The following is a 12818-nucleotide window of genomic DNA, read 5'->3' as shown; positions in this document are numbered from 1 at the left end:
TGTAAGCTTGCGAGCAGGGCCCTCTTATCTCTCTGTCTATATGTATTACCCAGTATTGTCTTATAAATGTTTGTTCCCAATTGCAAAGCGCTACAGAATTTGCTAGTGCTATATAAATAAATGTTGGTGATGATGATGGTGATGATGAAACTGTTTTATTCCATTGTTGTTTTTTACCACTTGTGTCACACTAGAATTGCAAGCATAAACAACTATTTATCTAAACTACCACAGTAGTTTTTAACATAACATTTTAGCTGGCTTCTAATCTTTCTATTATCCTGATTGTCAATACAGCATTTTGTTCTTGTACTCTCTGCACTCCTAATTTTGGAATATACTCCACTTTTAAAGATATTAAACACAGCTGTGGCTACGTTTCTGTATATATTTCCAAGGGATACAGTTAGTCGAAATTTGGGAATTAAAATATACACAAACTGTCATTTATTTACATAACTAAAATTTGGTTAAACTACTATGTGCTCTTTCACAAATAAATTTTGGGTATGATTATTACATTGGCACTGTGTCAACGAAAGTGCAGTGACATTATTTAACTGGCAAACTCTTAAAAATCCTGACATAACTGGGTATTCATTTTAGAGAACCAATTTAAGGTTTAGAGTTTAATGTCAAAAACTATTAAAACAATATATGTTAATTGGGTTTTAATAGTATTAAAAAAAACACTTATTCTGTGCATATATCTGTGAAAAGAAATGTTCTTCTAAACAGTCAAATTTGTTTTCCCAGTGGTAGTTTTGTAAGTAATCAGTTGCTCAAAATAATAGCATTTGTTTATTATACTCTGATGTATTATCCTCTCAGAACAGACACTAAAATAATGGAAATAAAACACAAACAACAAAAAAACATTTTTTTCCCTGAAAGATAAAGCCATATAATTGACTATCTGTAAATGTTGTTAAGAAACAGTAACAAAGAAATGTAAAACAGGATTCTTGAACTGCAACAGCTTGTAAAATCTTGTTAAGCCATGTTAAAAAGGACACTAATGTTCCCCTTAGAAAATACAGTTTCTTATTTACTGCTTATTTTCCCCAGCTCTACTCAACACATTTTTTTTATCTTCTCCCTTTTTCCTCTTTTAGAGCCTACAGCACTCATTGAACTCTTGGCAATTAGTGTAATTGAAATTTATTGACAATACAGTCGTCTGCTGAAGCCTTATTGTTCTGAGTGCTTAGTGTGCAGCACTATTGAGTACTGCCATGGCAGTGTCAGACAGCTCATACCTCGCTCAATTATATCAATGGCCCAGTGGCTGCCAAGCATTCCTTTGGGGGTATGAATGTTACTCAGTGATAAGAGCTTTTTAAAACAAGATCCCTGAGCCCCATCACTGGTGGGAAATGGAAATGAAATATGTATTTCTATACTGTGGAAAATTAATGTAATTGGCTTCGTCAAGAAGCTTTGAGAAGATGACCCATATGAAATCTGAGTTTCACATATGCCTCAATACGATTATGCATGTCTCAAAACTTCCCCCCACCTTTTGGACAGAAATAACATTTTTATTTGGAATTATTTGAGAGTTTAGGTAAATATTATCAAACAGATCTGCTTCTGAAGATGTTTGAAGTTTTTTTTCTTATCTAACAACAACCAGGAATGTCCACAGTTAGATTATGCAATACTATATATTACCATAGCACGGAAAAAAATGTTTGCAGATCTATTTAAATAGGCAAATATTGAGAAATATGCTATTATGTGTGATGATTGTCTTTTATAAACATATATTTCTAGCAAACATGCTTGTAGTAGTACTAATAATAATAATAATTATAATTTTAGAATATTAGTATATTATAAGGTTATAATAAATCTCCAAATACTTCCATGACCGTATGCATGTCTTGAAAGTCTGTAGTTACTCCTATTAGCCTTGTAATCTAAAACAGTGGTACATCATCATCACCATTTATTTATATAGCGCCACTTATTCCGCAGCGCTGTACAGAGAACTCACTCACATCAGTCCCTGCCCCATTGGGGCTTACAGTCTAAATTCCCTAACACACACACACACAGACAGACAGAGACAGGCACAGAGAGACAGACAGACAGACTAGGGTCAATTTTGTTAGCTGCCAATTAACCTACCAGTATGTTTTTGGAGTGTGGGAGGAAACCCACGCAAACACAGGGAGAACATACAAACTCCTCACAGATAATGCCATGGTCGGGAATTGAACGCATGGCCCCAGTGCTGTAAGGCAGAAGTGCTAACCACTACACCACCGTGCTGCCCTTACTTACACAACATGTGGGTAAGTGTTTTTACGGCCCTCTGAATGTCAGATACACAATGCATTCTATTGGCCACTTTTCAGGTCCTAGAGCAATGGCCCAACCAGCAAAGAAAAGCCTAATACCCTCTTAAACTTAAGAAATTGCTACCTTTTTGATATGTGTCATTACTTTATAATGAGGTCCCCACAGAATACATGATGACAACTCTTACAGGTTGATAAATGAGATTTTATCTCCAGCTATGAAAAGGCTTTTTCTACTGTATATATAAATAAAAAGTACACTTTTATTAAAATAACACACATTTATTGAACACACTAAAAAAATTACATCAGAAGTACAACACACATCAAAGACTCAATATTAACACATTTCTTACACATTTTGTGAAGAAACACATCAGCCAATTACTTTTAGCCGGCAATCTTATCACCAAAATTCTCATTCAGCAGCCAGCTAACACTATCCAAGGCTTTTTTGAAATAGCGGACTGAGTACCCACCATCGCTTGCATAGCATTTTGTGTCAGTGATAACATCTAAACTCCAATAAGAGCTGAGTGTTGCATAGCTAAATTATACTGATCATTTTAATATTGAATGAACTTATTACTATTATTTATTTCACATTGTTTTCTGAGCCTGATTAGAAAAATAGGCAGTGACTATGTATACAAATTGCTATGACACTGTCATGGCAATAGGGTTTCTGGGATCCATCTCGGGATCTTGGGACAAGCTGTGGCAGGGGTGGAGTGGAAACTAGGAGGCTGGATGACATTCTTGCTCATAGAGGGAGGATGTGCTCTATTAGTGACTAGATATGACAGGAGGAGGAATGCTGTACTGGAATCCGTAGTGGGATAACCATCAGGGGGTAAATGTATTAAGGTCCAATTTTTTTCAGCATTTTAAAATCGCGGCAAATCTCGTGTGATAACCTGCGATTTTAGTCCCAAAGTCGTTAGATGTATTAAACTGCGATTTTTACTCTGATCTTACAAATCGCAGGTCATCTCTGACGATTTGCTGTGATGTCAAACACTCCTGTCTTTAGCTAGCTCTCCTGTGTTTCCTGCGTGATTACTAACCACATCACTGTTGCACTGTTCTGTCTATAGAGCCGGAGGTCCGGCAGCTGTTAAAAGTGTAAAAATAGATAAAAGATTTTAAAAAAGCGTGGGGTCCCCCTGTCCGAGCACTATTAACCCTAGTGCTGCCAGCCTACTGCTGGTTATGTGAACATTGGGAAAATAATTTGCGTGGGGTCCCCCCGATTTTCACTTAACCAGCACTAGGCAAACCGGCAGGGGTGGGTGGCACTATAGCAGGGGGACATGCGGCAGGGGTCCCTCTGCCATAATGACAAACCAACCTCAGCGCTTGGATGGGTTTTCTAGGGAGTGGGGTCCTTCAAAATAATCGAGCGCCCCACCCCTCTAGGAATAACCAGCCCAGTGCTGAAAGCACTAGGGCTCTTCCTGCTCCCATGGGCTGTGGGTAGTAGGGTAATAACGCAGAAAATAATGTAAAAAAATAACCGGACGTCATTTTGTTTTGTGGAACTACAAGTCCCAGGCAGCCCGGGCTGCCATAAACAGCCTGGGCATGCTGGCACTTGGAGAACCACAAGTGCCAACATGACCTGACATCCATGACTGGCTGAGACCTGTAGTTCCACAATATTTTTTTTAAAAAAAAACCACAAGACCCTGTGATAAGCCTCAAAATTTTCATAAAAATAATAAAGCCCCAATAAAAACAATAAACACCCTCATTAATACCACATATATTTAGTTAAAATATAAAACTCAACAAAAAACTTACCAATCAGAATTCTTCTTCTTTCATCAACAGCTTTAAATCCAAAAATGCTTGAAAACCATGTCCTAAATAAATTTGTAATTCCAAAGTCCAGTTTGAATAGTCCAAAATAAGTTGTAATTCCAAATGTCCAGCTTGAAAAGTCCAAAATAATTTGTAATTCCAAAGTCCCTGTTTGTAAATATTGTCTGTTCTTCTTGGCCAAAAAGGCCCCCTTGTTGCTTGCAGTTTTCTTTTCTTCAGCCCAGGAGAGGCCCCATATTTGTAATCCAAATCCGGAACATGCTTAAGAAAAATAATAAACCCAGTTTACAGACAACGCAAACTTCTGCTTGTACAGTGTACAAGCAGACCGACACTACTGAATAGAATCCAGTCGCGAGGTTTATTTATAGGCTATGGGTAACCCCCAGGACAGCATGGGAAATCCCCATGTACACTTCATGTACATGTTTCCTATAGGAGAGGAGATCTTGTGAGAAAAAATAAGGATATCATCCAAGAAAATAATAACAAACTGGTAGAGGAGATCTTGAAAGATTTTATTCATGAAATTTTGGAACACAGCTGGGACATTACATAGCCCAAATGGCATCCCCAAATATTCAAAGTGTCTATCATGACTATTAAATGCTTTCTCCCATTCATCCCCTTCTTTGATGCAGATGAGGTTGTATGCACACTGTAAATCTAATTTGGAGAAGACAACCGACACAATTGAAGAGTTCGGCTATTAATGGTAAAGGATATCTGTTTTTAACAGTAATGGCATTTAAGTCACGAAAATCTAGGCAGGGACGAAGACCGCCATCATTTTTCTTTATAAAACTGAATCCAGCACTAGCCAGTGAAGAAGACTTCCTGATAAAACCTCTCTTCAGGTTCTCCTAAATGTAGTCAGACATGGCCTGAGTCTCTGGAATAGAGAGAGGGTAGACGTGGCCTCGTGAAATAGGTTGTCCACGTAGGAGCTCAATACCACAATCCCAGACTCGATAAGGTGGATGTTTGGTAGCCTTCTGTTCACAAAAGACATCAAAGAACACATGGTACTGGGGTGGTAGAGAAGATGCAGAGGGGTACCATTTTGCTTAAACAATGGGAGTAGCATTGTGGTCTCCAAGAGAGGATTTGAACAGTTTGCCAATTCAAGGTAGGAGAGTGGAGACAAAGCCATGGAACACCCAGGACTAAGGCATTTATTGCCATAGGAATCACAAATAAGGAAATCTTCTCCCTATGCAAGGACCAATTTTAAGTGGAACCATTTGGAACTGAATCAGGCCCCCATAAATATTACTGCCATCAATTGCCATGAGACATACCGGATGCTACAGGGGGGTAGGGGGAATGCCCTATTTCAAAGTCACAGAAGCAGAAATGAAGTTACCTGTTGCTCCAGAGTCTAAAAGGGCAGAAAGAGAAAATTTATTTTTAAATCTGCTCTCCCACTCTTCTGGAGAAAGAGGAGCCCTGCCTAACTGCATATGCTCCTCAGAAGGTGTGATAAGTGCCTGAAACTGGGGAGCTAAACGAATGGTAGTGCCCCGGGTGTGTTCCTTTTCCTGAGATCTCTCTTTGAATCTTAAATCCACTTTTACACACAAGGATATAAGGTCATCAAGAGAGGATGGGAGATCACGGGAAGTGAAATCATATTTTATCTTGTCAGCACCTCATTGTTCCAACGTAGTTCAGACACCATAGTCCTAAACTGAACGGCATATTGGCCTACAGACTGCGAGTCTTGTCGTAGACGAAGAATCGATGTGGCAGCGCTGAAAACCCAACCAGGTTCATTAAAAATAATTTTAAAAGCTTTCAAGAATTCAACACAATATTGTAATACCAGATCATTGCTTTCCCATAAAGGCAACGCCCAGGCAAGGGCCTGTCCTGAAAAAAGAGAAATGATATAGACGACTTAAGCCTTCTCGGTAGGGAAATTTCCTGGCAGCAGTTCAAATTGGATCGCGCATTGGTTTAAAAAACCTCTACATAGTTTGGGGTTCCCATCAAACATTGGAGAGATAGGAATCCGCAATTGTGAAGTAGAGGTTCCAGCTGGAACAGGGACAGTCATAGTAGACATAACTGAAAAACCTGGAGGTACTAGCGTCTTCTGTAGAGAATCCAGCCAAACAGATAATCCCTGAAAAAACTGCATGATGCATTCCTGATTGGCCTCTTGCCTCTCTTCTCTTTCCAGCAGGTGTTGTAATAAATAGTTCGGAGAAGTACTTGTGTCAATCCCAATTAGCAGACCAGAGACACGGAGTCTTAACAGATTCCCCAGTATTCACCAAGAACCGACGTCATGCAGGGTGGACTTTGCTGCCAGGATCCTGCAGGTCGCGGCCCTCTGGACTGCCTCAGGATGTAAAACAGGGCCCTAAGAGGAATGATGAAAAATTCCTGGAGGTAAAGCTGAGACCACTACTAGGAGTGAAATCAGGAACACACAGTAACTGGCACAGAAATGTCAGACAGGCTTAGATCTGTTACACGGGTGGTCAGGCAGAGAGTAATCAGACAGACTAGGATCTGGTACACAATAAATCAGGCAAAGAATAGGCAGACAGTCTAAAATCTGGTACATGAAGTTCTACAAGAACCAGCTTGACCAGACTGTTAATGGCAGCCCGGGCTGGCTGGGACTTTCAGTAAAGTTAAATAGTGTTTATCACTTATCCACCACTTTCAGCACTGAGCTGGGTATTCCTAGAGGGGGACCCACACAATTTTTTTTGCGGACCTCACTCCCTAGGGAATCCAGACTTGAGATGAACAGCCTATAGGGGGTCCCCTGCTGGGAGTCCACCTACTATAGTGCCACCCACCCCGGCTGGCTGGCCTAGTGTTGGTTTTCGTGAAATCAGGGGGATCCCACAATGCCCCCACCTCCCCTATTTCACAGAAACCAGCAGGAGGCTGGCAGCACTAGGGTTAATAGTGTTTATAGGGGAGGATCACACACTTTTTTTTTAACTGTTCTAATTTTAACAGTATACATCTGGCGGATCAGGCCTGCTGGCTTTGCGTCTTAATGTCGGCATTGTGACTGTCGATTTTCATTGTTGGCAATCACACTGTCGATATTTAATATGTGTCGGGATTTCATACATGTAAATATTTAGACTGTTAGGATTTCTTGTCTGACAGTGCTTACAATATAAGGCATTTCCTACTTGTCAACATTTCCAGCTGTCGAGATTCCTTGCCTGTCAGTGTTTACAACATTAGGTATTTTTTATTTGTCAGTATTTTCAGCTGTCAGGATTTCTTGCCTGTCAGTGTTTACAAGATTAGTTATTTCTACTTCTCAGTATTTTCAGTGTAGGAATTTTCGTATTAATGCAGCATTAAGTATGGGCTGAAGAGGAGCGAGACGGGTAAGGGGGAGGCCAGTGAGGAGGAAGTTGCGGTAATCAAGACAAGAGATGATCAGAGAGTAGATGAGACTTTTGGTAGCCTCAGAGGAGTGGAAGGGTCTGATCCGAGCTATATTGCGGAGGTGGAAGCGACTGGTTTGGGCAAGGGATTGAATGTGAGGGGTGAAGGAGAGGGAGAAGTCAAAGGTGACCCCCAGGCATCAAACTTGGGGTGGCGAGGAGACGATGGTAGCACCAATAGTGATGGAGAGAGTGGGAGGGGATGAGTCTCTAAAAGGAGGAGGGGTATGATAAGTTCAGATTTGGCCATATTGAGTTTGAGGAAATGTTGGGACATCCAGGAAGAAATGGTAAAGGGGCAACAGGATACCTTATTGAGGATGGAAGGGGAAATAACAGGAGAAGAAAGGTAGATTGGGGTGTCATCAGTCTAAGGAGCTCATAAGATCACCCAGGTGTCACGGCTAAGGATACTTATGGATCCCCAGCCTCTACTTAGATGGTGATAGTAGACGGTGGTGGAGACAGGACACAGTGGAATTAAAGTTCTTAACTTCAGAGCATCACAAGGAACAATAACACAACAATGGTAGTGTGTTGCAACTTGATATATTGATAGAAGATACAGCAGCAGTTATAATAAAATACAATCGTAATCACAGATGCACTTCAGCTGGTAACCAATGGCAACAGCATGCGAAATAGACAATATAACAGTTCAATGCTAGGTGGTAATAGAACACTTGGATCCCACACGAAACACACAGCAGATGAAGGTGAACCACTAACACAGCTAAAAGTCCGATGAGAATAGTATGAAGACTTAGCTGATCCAAACATATAATATGATTCACTTTAGCAGGTGGTTATAGGTATCACAATAGTTCATATAGCGGAACAAAGAACATTATATGCTATCCAGGAACTTGGGTAAGCAGGAAGGTGTTGCTTAGAAGTACAGCGTGATAACGAAATCCAAACTGAGCGTAGAACTACAGGTCACAGGAGATCTGGTTAACAGGTAAGCAAGAGTTCATCACAGTTAGACGACAGCTGGTAATGCACACAACTTGTATTGAAGTAGAGGCTCCTGGCTTAGCAGTATATTCATATTAACAGTCCAGCAATAATAATCAGCAGGATAATAATAGCCGTGCCAGACATAGAACCACAGATGACAAGAGAACTTGATTGTAGTTCAACATAGCATACCGCAACATAGACAGCCGAGTAGAATAGTTCTGGACAATGAGTCCATGATTACGGGAACTTGAAATAGTCCTCTAGTACCAATAGGCTTCAGAAGGAGGTCCCAATCAATATAACGAGAAACACCTATGGACAGGTAGAGACTCTGAAGCGAAAGCAAGCACCAACATAGTTCTTAAAGGGCAAGTCACAATGCCAGTACCTAGCTATGGGACCGGCATGTGACACCAGGGAAGTGGTGTACAAAGAAAAGAGCAGAGGGCCAAAGACGGAGGTGTAGAGACAGAGAAAGAGTGGTTAGAGAGATAGGAGGTGAACCAAGAGAGGACAGTATCGGAAAGGTCAAAGGAATTAAGGGTATGCAGAAGGAGATGGTGATCAACTGTATTGAAGGGTGCGGAAAGTTACAAGAGAATGAGGAGGGAGAATGGCCTTTAGATTTGGCAGATAAGATTAGTGCTAGGACAGTTTCAAGTGGCGTGGAGGGAGCGAAAACCAGATTGGAGAGGATCAAGGAGGGAGTTATCAGAGATGTAGTTAGTGAGACGGCTATAGACTAGCCATTGAAGTAATTTAACCTGTGTCAGTGAGGTTATCAATAGGGATATTGAAGTCACCCAGGATAATGATGGGTAGGTCAGATGGGAGGCAGTGGGGTAGTAAGGCCTTAAAGTTATGAAGGAAGTGGGGCTGGTAAATGAATGCAACACGGAGATGAGAGGGAGTGAAGAGGCGGATGGAGTGGCCCTCAAAGGAGGAGAACACAAGTGCTGGCTCAGGAGGGATGACTCTGAAGGGCACGTAGAGGAAAGGAGGATGCCCACACCACCCTGAGGATCAGGGGCGGGCTGGCCCGGGGGACAGGGGGGCAGCGGCCCCCTGGGACGCTCGGTCAGGTTGCTATTAGGGCCGGGGGGTAGGCTGGCCGGCCGCCCCCGGATGCAAAATACAATATTTTCCACCGCGGCCGCATCTGATGACATCAGATGCGGCCGCGTCAGCACACAGGCGGCCGCATCACATGACAGGGGATGCGGCCGCGTCATCAATGACACGGCCGCATCCCTTTTCATGGGATGCGGCCACCTCTGTGCCCCCCGGCCACGCCTCTCCCAGCACGCGCCTGCTGAGGATGGTCCCGAGGCCTGACAGTATGGGTGAAGGAAAGGCCCCTGTAGGAGAAAGCAGAAGGGGAAGCTGTATCAGAGGAGGGTTTTGCTAATGACAAGGAGGTTAAGAGATTTGGAGATGAAGAGATCATGTATAGAGGGCAGTTTATTATGGATGGATCTGGCCTTCCAAAGGGCACAAGAAAATGAGAGAGTGGGAAGAAGGGAAATGTAAATTATATTGGCAGGGTTACAGGTGCATGGAGGAGTGCAGGGTTTGGGATTGAGCCTAGGGCAGGGGGAGAGAATGGGTATTGTATGTGAGCAAGGAGGCAATTTGTGAGTAATCAGGGGTTGAAAGAGAGAATGGGGGCGAAAGAAGGAGAAATAGATTGGGCTATAGATAGAGAGGGAGAGAAAAAGAGAGTGGGGGTTATTGTGCAAAGAGGGATGATGTGCTTAAAGGAGCCCCAGAGTGTGGGGCCAAGGTAGGGAAGGGGAGAGGACAGGGTAAGTGATGAGAGGCACCAAAGGTGGCATGGAAGAATGACCTAAAACAGTACATAATGCAATACACAGGATACAGATCAAACAGTAAGCAGTCAAAGGTAACAAAATAGTAATGAGAAGAAAACATAGATGTATGATACACAGTAAGTAAAGTGACAATAAACTAGCATCAAACAGTAATATACAGAGCAACAATTGTAATATACAGTGCAATAATGGTAATATATAGTGCTACAAAAGGGTTATAAGTTAGAAATGGCAATCGGTTTGTTTTAGAGCAACAATGGGTACTGTACCAGACATAAGCATATAGGTAGTCCAAGAGGAGATGGAATGGAGATAGACCAACACCCAAAATTGAAGGGAGGGCGAATGAACCTGAGGCAAGGTTGAGAGTCCATGGGTGAATATAGGGAGGCCCAGGAGTAGTGAAAAACTAGCAGGTAAGCAGGAAATTGGCAGCAGGTTTGGAGATATTGGAAGTGGATCCAGGAGATCAGGTGACAAGGGTGTGTGATAGAGAGTCAGGTGGTGGATTAGTGGAGGTCAGTGGTGAAAGGTGACTAGAGTTAGGGTGGGAAAGAAGCAGTCACCAAAGAAGAACCTGCACTACAACTTGTTTCCACTTCCTAAATGAGAAGTAGAGCAGTGATATCACTGAAGGGGTGCCTATGCCTATACTGGTATGTCTGACACTGTTTAGTGTGATTTACCAGTACACACACTCACACACACACAAACAAACACATTTCCAACAGTGCTTGAAAAAACTGTGACTACAGAAAAGGGCGACAGTTGAAATATACGTTACTTCAAAACATGACTTTAACTCAGTTTCAAAGCGGCAATGCATGGACCTGGCCCATTTTAATCTAATCTAAGGATTAGGTTTACAGTTAGGGTTAGGTTTAGGGTTAGGATTAGTGTCAAACACCGGGTCCGTGCATTGCTGCTTTTAAACCAGAAATGTCAGAGTTGCGTTTTGAAGAGACATAAATTTCAATTGTCACCCTTTTCTGTAGTAGCCGTTTATTCAACTCCTGACGAAAATGTTGTGTGTTTTTTAATGGTAAATCTGAATTTCTGCTATGTCGCTCTGTTAGGCTTCAGAATTTTCATGCCGCACTAAACAGTGTAGAACATATCAGTATAGGAATAGCCTACCCCATCCCACTGCTGGATGCAATTCCATACTAGAACTGTATTTTGAAATAAAAAATCCCAAAAGCTGTTACTGGCATTCACAAAATCCTCTGTAGAAAGCATTTCGAGGGTCACATTAATAAAACATAGATACAGTTATTGGGCAAATATTCGCTTTATTACGTATATTATTTAAGATAGAATAAATCTTTACACCATATTATTAATTGTAACTACAAAGTATGCATTTTTCAAATAGCATTGTCTTTCTTGTTGAATATTATAATATGTGGTATAAGGGAATGTAAAATACTGTACACTTATGTAAATTAAATATTTTCAGTGTTACTGTTTAACTTCCTACTTTTAGCACAAAAAATGTGTGTTATGTGAAAATATAGAATTATAATTTATTATGATAGAGCATGAAAACTAAACTATATTATAAATAGTTTTTAATTGGAGAAAACCTTTGAAAGTAGATCTGCTTCCAATTGTATTATTATTATTACTATTATTATTACTATCATTAATTTATATGGCACCACACAATTCTGCAGCATCATATAGTGGGGAAATAGAGTATAGTTAAAAAAAAAATTGTAGAGGACCAACTAGCAAAATGCAGAAACAAGCAAAGGCAAAATACAGATCACTCAAGTTTTGTGAAAAACATGCAAAAGGTATGATACAAAGATACAAATTTAAGGATGCACAGGTGGACAAGACAGAAGTAGACAAGAAGACAAGAGGAGAGAGGTCCTTGCTTTTAAAAGCTTACAATCTAATGAGAAAGGGTGAGACAAGGATGAGATAAACCCGGGCGGAAGGGGCTTTAGGGGGAAAGGAGGCATTAATAATAATGTGGACAGAGGCAAGCTGGACCATTGAGAGTGGAATTAGATGGGAAATTGGTATCCTTTGATGATCAATTTGGTTTTTGAAGAGCGTGTTAGAATTCTTGGAGGAGGAAGTACCATTTTACATTATACTTTAATTTTAATTGTAACAGTTTTTTTCTGGGCATACATACAAATCAAGTGCAATATAACCTAACAATTTATGCGCAGAAAATGGTGGAGGATTACATGATTTGCCCTATTGCATGTGTACTAAATTGTAATCCACTGGAATACTGGCTTTACCAGTGGACAGGGTTATTATTAACATTTGCAACACAAACAGTAACATGAACATTTATACAGTGCTGCTAACCAAATAGTAACTAAAAGTCAATTATCACCTAAGCATGTCCAAATATTGACATTTTTTTCTTATATAAATAAATAAAAATAACCAACAATTAATACCAAAAATTGACAATGACAGTAATTATCCCTTGTTTATCA

The sequence above is a fragment of the Mixophyes fleayi genome, chromosome 5, assembly GCF_038048845.1.
Source record: "Mixophyes fleayi isolate aMixFle1 chromosome 5, aMixFle1.hap1, whole genome shotgun sequence".
Taxonomy (NCBI): domain Eukaryota; kingdom Metazoa; phylum Chordata; class Amphibia; order Anura; family Limnodynastidae; genus Mixophyes; species Mixophyes fleayi.
Note: the sequence above shows the minus strand (reverse complement) of the source record.